Below are 9,070 nucleotides of genomic sequence, written 5' to 3'. Positions count from 1 at the left end.
TTTGACGTCGAGTACCGTGATAGCAAAGGGAAGAGTATGTCAAGTCATAAGAATGGTACTGATATTTCTATTTCCAGAGCCACAGCCATCAGGAGGATGTATTTCCGATACTTCGCTCATTGTCGAATGTCATTCAACTGAGATCGCGATGGTAACATTTATCTGTAATTACAGGGATAAAATATATATGTGTCCAAACTCTTTGGATGATAATTCTACCTGTGCTTGCTCAGCCCGCTGCGTAGTTGACCTGTGGGGTAAGATTCATATTTCCCATTAACGGTAGGAGCTGTCAGACTGGAGAGGTCTCTTGGAGTGCAGGAATGTAGATGAGTTAACCCTGTTCTCCTATAGACGATCGAATAGGGAACTAAAACTTAGCATGTGTTGGATAGTGTGACGTCCCCTCTCCCCTTTTGTTGTCGCTGTTGATATTGAGCCACTACTGCTACAGCTCAGTCAGTGGAATGGACATGCGCAGTGATGGTTGTCCCCATCGGATAACGTGGAACCTGAAAATGGTTGGTTCAAATGGCTCTGAGCACTATGGGACTTAACACCTGTGGTCATCAGTCCCCTAGAACTTAGAACTACTTAAACCTAACTAACCTAAGGACATCACACACATCCATGCCCGAGGCAGGATTCGAACCTGCGACCGTAGCGGTCACGCGGTTCCAGACTGAAGGGCCTAGAACCGCACGGCCACACCGGCCGGCGAACCTGAAAATCTCTAAGGAAAATTGTTCCTCGCGTAATATATGAAAGTCCGTTTGCGAGTCCGCACAGCCTTTTCAGCGATGCGAACTGTTGATTTTCATTGGTTGTTATGGTTTTCTGATGTTTTGCTATGCCTGTTTAGTTAGTTATTGCAGTATTGAGTGAATCATTCATCACCGGCGCCGTTTCACACCACTGAACCGAGGAAAAATTCATTTGCGGTTCAGTATCAGTAGTTGTTATTACGTTGCTACGCAGTATTGTTCACTACGGCACGACGCAAATCCAGGGATAATTTACAATGCTATCTTGCTTTCGTGCATCGTAATATTTCGGCAAAACACTCCTTTCAATGCTCAATGTTCATCAAGTCACTCTTTCAATTAAAATATTCACAGTTAATTAATTTTGATCATCAACTATCACACATTTCAATTAATGATGGAGCCAGCATGTAAGATTTCCATTACTGACGAACAATTTTTATTGTTCCTACTTAGCAGTTAGTTTATAATCATCACACCACACATACACCGATGGATCAGATCAATTACGATTCTTTTCAGTTCGGTGATCGTGACAATTGCGACAACTTTTACAATCGGCGTATTTGTATTATCTTCGTTTGGTCGTATTAATGTTTCCTACTCAAGGCTAATCAGGTATTGCAGTCTTCGATACTGTGTCCATTCTTCGTTGCAACTGTTCACTTTGATGAAGGTTGAGTCCAACAATAATATCTCCAATAATTAAAGTTCATTAACTCGTGTACACTATCAGATTATCACTTCAGTTCAAGTTTTCAAGCCAGAATAACTGAGAACAAAGGCCGCGCATCTCTTTCACGCAATAGTACTTTTTTTTTATAGAAACAATCTCGTAGCGTTCCGTTTGTAGAACTACAACAAACGGTGCTCAGTCACGACTTGATAGCAAGCAAGCTAGCAAAAGACTAACATTTCCATGATGGAGCATTGTAGACGCATTGAATTTCCTTTTCGCCGCGTTTACATTTCTCTTTCACAATAAATGTTATCTCTGACCGACATATTAGTTTGGACTTAACTTTGTCGTACTGATTTGCAGTTATTACTGAGATGTTTGATAGCTAATTAAAAATGACCTTTATTTCTTTCTACCTTTATATCATGACATACTCAGTAATTATTGAAATTGCTGTTCATCAAAACTTTAAGGTGTTATATTATTGTCAAAGTTGTTGTACCTGTCAGGATAACACTGTTCCCTACTTTAAATTATCATGACATTCTTATTTGGGTTTTCGGGTTTCTTGGGGTGTTACAATAGCTTTCGTAATCGCGTGGAAATTTGAGTAGTTTGAATATGGAGGTGCGTTTGCGCTGGAACGTTTGCCGATTCTCTAGACCTGAGAAACACCTTAGTTGACTTTTTAAATTATTGCCGTGATTTGGGATCTGCTACATCACCAACATTGGTATTCATGAGTGGAAATATCAGTTTCTCTATTTTTTTCCGAGTTTCCGAGTAAATGTCTTCACAGACGTGACAAGTTTCTAGTTAGTCAGTGGTTTACAGCATGCTCCACCTAGCTGAAGTTTCGGGTTCTAGAGAAATAATTTCCAGTCTATATCTTCGGAATTATACTGCGCGAGCAGTACTGCTATGTAAGCGATATTGATATGTGTTTGATACCGATAAGTACCGCGAAACTGATATGATAGTCTAGCAAGCAAGATTTAATTGTCGAGGCAATGTGGCTATCTGTGTAAATTAGTTTTTTTGCCACTGAAAGTCTCGTCTGCAGAAGGAAGAAACAAGGCGGACGGTGCTTCCACACCGGCGGCATCAGTAATTCTGTGGCTAAATTCGATAAGAGCCAATCATAATGCTAGATTCATTCACAAGACATCCTTTGTGCTGGGACGTAGGAGCGTCTGTAAACTGATTTGAACAAGATGAAGGCAAGGTATGTGCGGAAAGTTCGGAGAAATCAAGTGTTCAAACACATGTTGAAGCATACTATCCATCTTTGGCGGGGATGACGCACTCATCCGCCACTGCTGCATTAGGACATCTCCACACCCGTAGCTGTAGGATGTCGAAAATTCATGACTTTTTTCTCTTCTGTATGACAGTGCTTCGTATTCTGTTTGTGTAATTGTTCTGAATCGCCCCTTTATATGCTTAGACAGTGATCTATTTTCAAACAAGGAGAATGATTAAGGGTGTTTTCGCAAGCGTGCACAGGCTTTTAGCTGTGTGAACGTTTAACGTTTCTGAGTGATACATTGACAGCAGGAGGAACATTCCACTGTGAAGCGTGAGTCATGCTGGATATGCATGCATGGCTAGACACAGCTCACATGTTCCATTAGGAACATGAGGAACAAAGGACCCTGTGATATTCTGGTACAGATTTCTGCAGTGTCTGCAAGGGGCAGTCGCTAGGCAATTAGGTTTTCCCTGGGCCGCAGGTAGAGAGGAGGTTCACATGTGCGTGCGGTACCAAGGATCACTTGGTGCATATTAGATAGACAGACATGTAAAATCTTCACTGGCTCGAGGTGGCTCGCCCTGATAGCTACAGTTGATGATAGTTCGGAAGCGTTTTTTACATGCACTAAGTGTTTGTGCACTGGATTTTTTCCCTGCTGTTTAAGCACTGTGAACGTTAGACATGCAATATGGTTTGAGGATTTAGTCGTTGTTTTGGTGTTTGTTGTATTATTTTGTGGCTGGGTGTGCAATGGATGATTTCGAAAGTTGACAATTAGCAAGCGTGTTTGGGGAGCCTTTCAGATGGAGTCAACGCACACACGCCCTTGGAGTGTCTGTGCCCTGCAAATGGATCTTCACTCGTGTGAGGTCACGTCAGCAATGGCGCCTAGGTGATCAAGTATTTGGATAGGAATTTCTCAGGTGTCAAGTATGAAAGGGATGCCGCCGCCTCATGCTTGAGGGACCCGAACGGGCACCTGTGGGTGGCTTGACAGCAGACGTCACGTCACTTCACGGGGGCTGTCACTAGCCTCCTGTGCGGTCCAGTGGACAGGGGTGGCAGGCGTTGTCTGCGAGTATCTGTTGCATTATTTTACGAGCCTGTCTGTAGTCTGTGCGATGCGTTGTTTGGACAGTTTACGAGTTGATTTCGTGTCTGCACATCAGTGCACTGCATTATTTAGGATCAATTTGCATGTCTGTACTGTAATTTTTTCGGTAATTGAGGAGCTGTTTGCGTGTCTGCAGAAAATTGTTTAGGAGTAGTTCACAGGTCTGCGGGCTGTGTGGCGTGACCCCAAGCATGTCAGAGTGTGTGTTCTGAATCAGTGTGATAAATATACTATCTCAAATCCATCCCTATATAAATTGTTCCAAAATAAATAAAGTACACTCCTTCCTCTCTCCAGCTGGCCAGCACAGGCTGAGTCATTTTCCCCTCCAGACAGTCGTCTTGGGTTATGTCATCTAATGGACGATAGTGCCCTCTGGTGATAGTAGTGTGTACTAGGTTCATTCCTTGTGCTGACCACACTGTTTCCCACCATTTTCCCCCACCGTCTTGGACTACATCACGGAATGGACGATAGTGCTCTCTGATGGTGGTACTATGTACTAGGCCCAGCCGGCACGGTAGTTCAGCGTGTTCGGTCAGAGGGTTATGTGCCCTCTGTAATAAAAAAAAACTGAGTCAATCGATCAACAACGAACATAAATGGATGTCTTACGATGTCCGCCCTGACCAGATGCAACGAACACAAGCGAGCAAATTGAGATTAAAAAAAAAAAAGACCCGGACGTTGTGGCAAACACACTGTTTCCCTCCATCTTTGATAATGGTACTTGCATCATCAGCTGACGTCATGACCGCCATCTTGGATTATGTCACGGAACAGAGGACAGCGCCCTCTGGTGGCAGTACTGTGTACTAGGTCAATTGGACTCCGGACCTCGAGGCGAACACACTGGATGGTGGTAGAGTCTCTAATTGTTTAAATAAAGACTGGCACTTGCAAAATGATAAAGACTTATGTCCAGCACACGTCCAGTCCTTTTCCCACTATTTCCTAAGATGAGGAGGTGGCCGGGTGACTTAATTTAGTGGAGGTAGCCCAAATGCCATTTGTTACCCACTATTTTCTAGGTTAGTAGATATAGCTCAATTGACCTATCTTCCCGCCAAAATTTAAACTTAGCACCAGCTCCTATAATGAGGTGGCAGTTGGATGACTTAGGTTAGTGGAGGTAACCCAAGTGACCTTTCTTTCCCGCCATTGTCCTAGGTTAGTAGAGGTTGCATTGTGCAGATGGAACTTGAACTTCTTACCAGGGGGGGCATGGCCGGGGGCCGTGGCATTTTCCTACCATCTTGGATAACGGTACTTGCGTCATCAGCTGATGTCACGGCCGCCATCTTGGATGACGTTATGGACGCCATCTTGAATGACGTCAGCAACTGATTTCAGATGATGACGTCATCGCCGCCATCTTGGATGACTTTACTTTTGCCAGAAGGCACGTTGCTCCAGTACTTACATGAACTCGTTCTTACTTAAACAACCATCTACTTATGTCTTGGACTATATGGACTTCACCTCTTCACCAAGTATTTCGTGCTGTAGTTGGGCTGAGTCATTTGCTGCTGCCTCAGTTCATTCCCACATATTTTGATTGGTAATGGGCTCATCAACTTGTTAGAAAACATTCCTTGTATTCTATACAAGTGTAAGCTATTCTTGCAGAAAAACTTTTATGAATTAGTGCTTATGTATGCACTCGTCCACCAGCGAACCCCATTCCCGCGATTTCATGGATGAGAATGGCGTTGTTATAGAAGGTTGATCTAGCACCTACGATTCGATCAGCGATTCGGGCGCCACCAAATGCTCATCCATCCGAGGGCTGGACAGAACATTACCATTAGATGATGACAGGACCTGGCTGTCCCTGATGTTGTGGCCCATAACATATCACCAATCGTGTGTTCTGGACGATTTTGGAGACTTACTCAGTATTTCTAGAACAGACAAAAAAGACGACAACATTTAAGTGTCGAACAGAAATACACTATAAGACAAAAAAAGACTCACTACGAAGGAACTATCCAAATAGGATGGAAATAGGTAGATGTGACGTATATCTACAGACAAATAAATGCTTAGAGATTCAGAAAAACCGGGTGATTTATTCAAGAGAAGGAGGTCCAGAAATTTAACAAGTCAGTAACACACTGTTCCACCTGTGGCCCTTATGCAGGCAGTTCCTCGGCTTGGCATTGACTGATAGAGTTGTTGGATGTACTCCTGAGGGATATTGTGCCAAATTGTGGCCAACTGGCCCATTAGATACTCAGAATTCCGAGCAAGTTGGAGGGCCATGCTCACAATTCGGAAATCGTTAGGGAATTCAATATTCCGAGATCCACAGTGTCAGAAGTGTACTGAGAACACTAAATTCCAGGCATTACCTCTCACCGAGTACAGTATAGTGGCCGATGGCCTTCACTTAAAGGGAGAGAGCAGCGGCCTTTGCGTAGAGTTGTCAGTGCTAACAGACAAGCAACACTGCGTGAAATAACCACAGAAATCAAACTGGGGCGTACGACGAACTTATCAGTTAGGACAGTGAGGCGAAATTTGGCGTTAATGGGCAATGGCAGCCTTTGCTAACAGCAGGACATCACCTGCAGCGCCTCCCCTGGGCTCGTGACCTTGTCTTTTGGACCCTAGATGACTGCAAAACCGTGACTTGGTCAGATGAGCCCCGATTTCAGTTGGTAAGAACTGATGGTAAGGTTCGAGTGTTTTGCAGACCCCACAAAGCCATGGGCTTAAGGTGTCAACAAGGCCTTGTTCAAATGGTTCAAATGGCCTTGAGCACTATGGGACTTAACATCTGAGGTCATCAGTCCCCTAGAACTTAGAACTACTTAAACCTAAGTAACTTAAGGACATCGCACACATCCATGCCTGAGGCAGGATTCGAACCTGCAACCGTAGTGGTCGCGCGGTTCCTGACTGAAGTGCCTAGTACCGCTCGGCTACACCGGCTGGCCAAGGCATTGTGCTAGCTGGTGGTGGCTCCTTTACGTTGTGGGCTGTCTTTACATGGAATAGGCTGGGTCCTCTGGTCCAGCTGAACCGATCATTGACGGAAAAGGGTTATGTCCAGCAGATTGGAGACCATTTGCAGCAAACAACGACGACATTTTTATGAATGACAATGCGCCATCTCACTGGTCCTCAGACTGCTATCACCTTCATAACCCTCTCAAGAGTTACTTGCACATTTGTACACAACGCCCTGATAAGATCTTGGCCACCAATTAATTCAGATAAGTCTGCAGCCAGAATGGGTGGTCCCACAGTATTGTGTTACAGGGGGCCACAATTAACTGGGCAAGTGGGATGGGGAATCTACCAAATGTTACCATCCGCTGTCGTAAGTGTCTGGCTAAAATTCTCAGACTACATTGTTCTTACATGTCTGTAGGTAACACAATTCCGCTGTCAGTCAAAAATTCCCAGTTGCAGATGGCCTGTCTATGGATTTAACTAGACAGGTAATTGCCGAGGTTTGTTGAACGTCCCCATTCCCCCACCACTGCAACCAAGGGATGATGTGTGGGATTACTATGAAGACATATTGCGACAGTCTGGTGCATACCACTGGCCATGGGGGAGGTGAGTTGGGTTGGGATGCTGGAAAACCGGTTTGACAGGAGGCGTGAAGGTGAGGGTGGTGCGATCGAACACTGCATCTTGTAATGTGGGCACGTACTGCTACTGGTGATCGCTCTGCCACACGTGTGACAACTTTCCCAGAGGCATGCTTGAGTGGGCAGACACGGTGCATACCAGCTGGTGCTTGTCCACATAAGACACAGTTGTGAGTGGCATGCAGGACACAGACGCAAATGTTTATAACAAAAGCGTGATAATTATTCAGAAATAACACCATGCCTACCTACCGTACATGGCATTGCAACACAGCCGCAAAAAGCAGCCGCAAAAAATGCTCTAATTATGTCCCCCTATGACTGTGGCTTTACTTAAAGAACTCCTCTAGGTTACAATTGATTCTGTTGTCAGCCAGTAGTGTCCACTAAACCTTGAAGTTGTGGGTAAAATCTGTTGAGCATATAGGCTTTTCTCATTCTCACAAGTCCACCATCTTGGACTATGACATTATGGAGACCATCATCTTGGATTTCCCACAATGGACAAGTGAGCTATTTCCACCATCCTGGAGTGTCTGATGATCTGGCAAACATTTGGGCTGCACTCGTATCTTCCAGCAATACGACAATTTCTCATTTTGGATTTTGAAAATCCCGCCATTTTATACGTAGGAAAATTTGTCCAGAGGGGTGGGAGATGGGTAGAGGGTGGGGGAGGGTGTAGAGGAAGGGAAGTGGTCAGGATGGGGGAAGAGTTTCAGGAGAGGCAATAGCGAGGGTGTGAGGGCGATCGGGCAATAATGCAGATTGTACTCGTTCTACCAGTTCCCCCCATACTAGCACACAGAAAAAAAAATTCAAGTATTCATAGCCTTTTACCTGACTCGATCTATACCATTTCGACTGAAATGACGTAAATGATCCATAGAACAAGGAATAACCTGCATAGTTTTACACAAGGTATTGGGCATCTTTTCTCGAGTGTGTGTCTGTGATATGTATTTTTCAACGTTCCTGTTATATTCTTCTTCCAGTCAAACAAGCCAGCTCGTTTATACACTGAAGCGCCAAAGAAACTGGCACAGGCAATCGTATTCAAATACAGATATATGCAACCAGGCAGAATAGGCGCTGCGGTCGGCAACTCCTATATAAGACAACAAGTGCCTGGCACAGTTGTTAGATTGGTTGCTGCTGTTACAATGGCAGGTTATCTAGATTTAAGTGAATTTGAAGTGGTGTTATAGTCGGCGCACCAGTGATGGGACACAGCATCTCCGAGGTATCGCTGAAGCGGGGATTTTCCCGTACGGCCATTTCACGTATGTACAATGAATATCAGGAATCCGATAAAACATCAAATCTCCGACATCGCTGCGGCCGGAAGATCCTGCAAGAACGGTAGCAACGACGACTGAAGAGAATCCTCTAACGCAGGGCTTCCCAACATGTGGTCCGCGGACCCCTTACGGGTCCGACGGCTCTTTCTAGGGGGTCCGTGGCCACCTTTCACCAAATCGTGTAAAATAATGAATAAAATTATTGAATAAAAATGTGAAAATCAAATTCATCACTATTTTTTTCGTTTGAGAAATATGTGTACTTTTACTTCAGGTCGTATTCCCAAGCAGCCTTTGCGGTTCCTAAGTGAGAACGCACACACAGTTTAATGCCGGAGAATGTGGCTTCTCT

This window comes from Schistocerca cancellata, chromosome 4 (genome assembly GCF_023864275.1).
Source record: "Schistocerca cancellata isolate TAMUIC-IGC-003103 chromosome 4, iqSchCanc2.1, whole genome shotgun sequence".
NCBI classification, from domain to species: domain Eukaryota; kingdom Metazoa; phylum Arthropoda; class Insecta; order Orthoptera; family Acrididae; genus Schistocerca; species Schistocerca cancellata.
The sequence above is the reverse complement of the archived record's forward strand: the minus strand, read 5'-3'. Positions refer to the sequence as shown.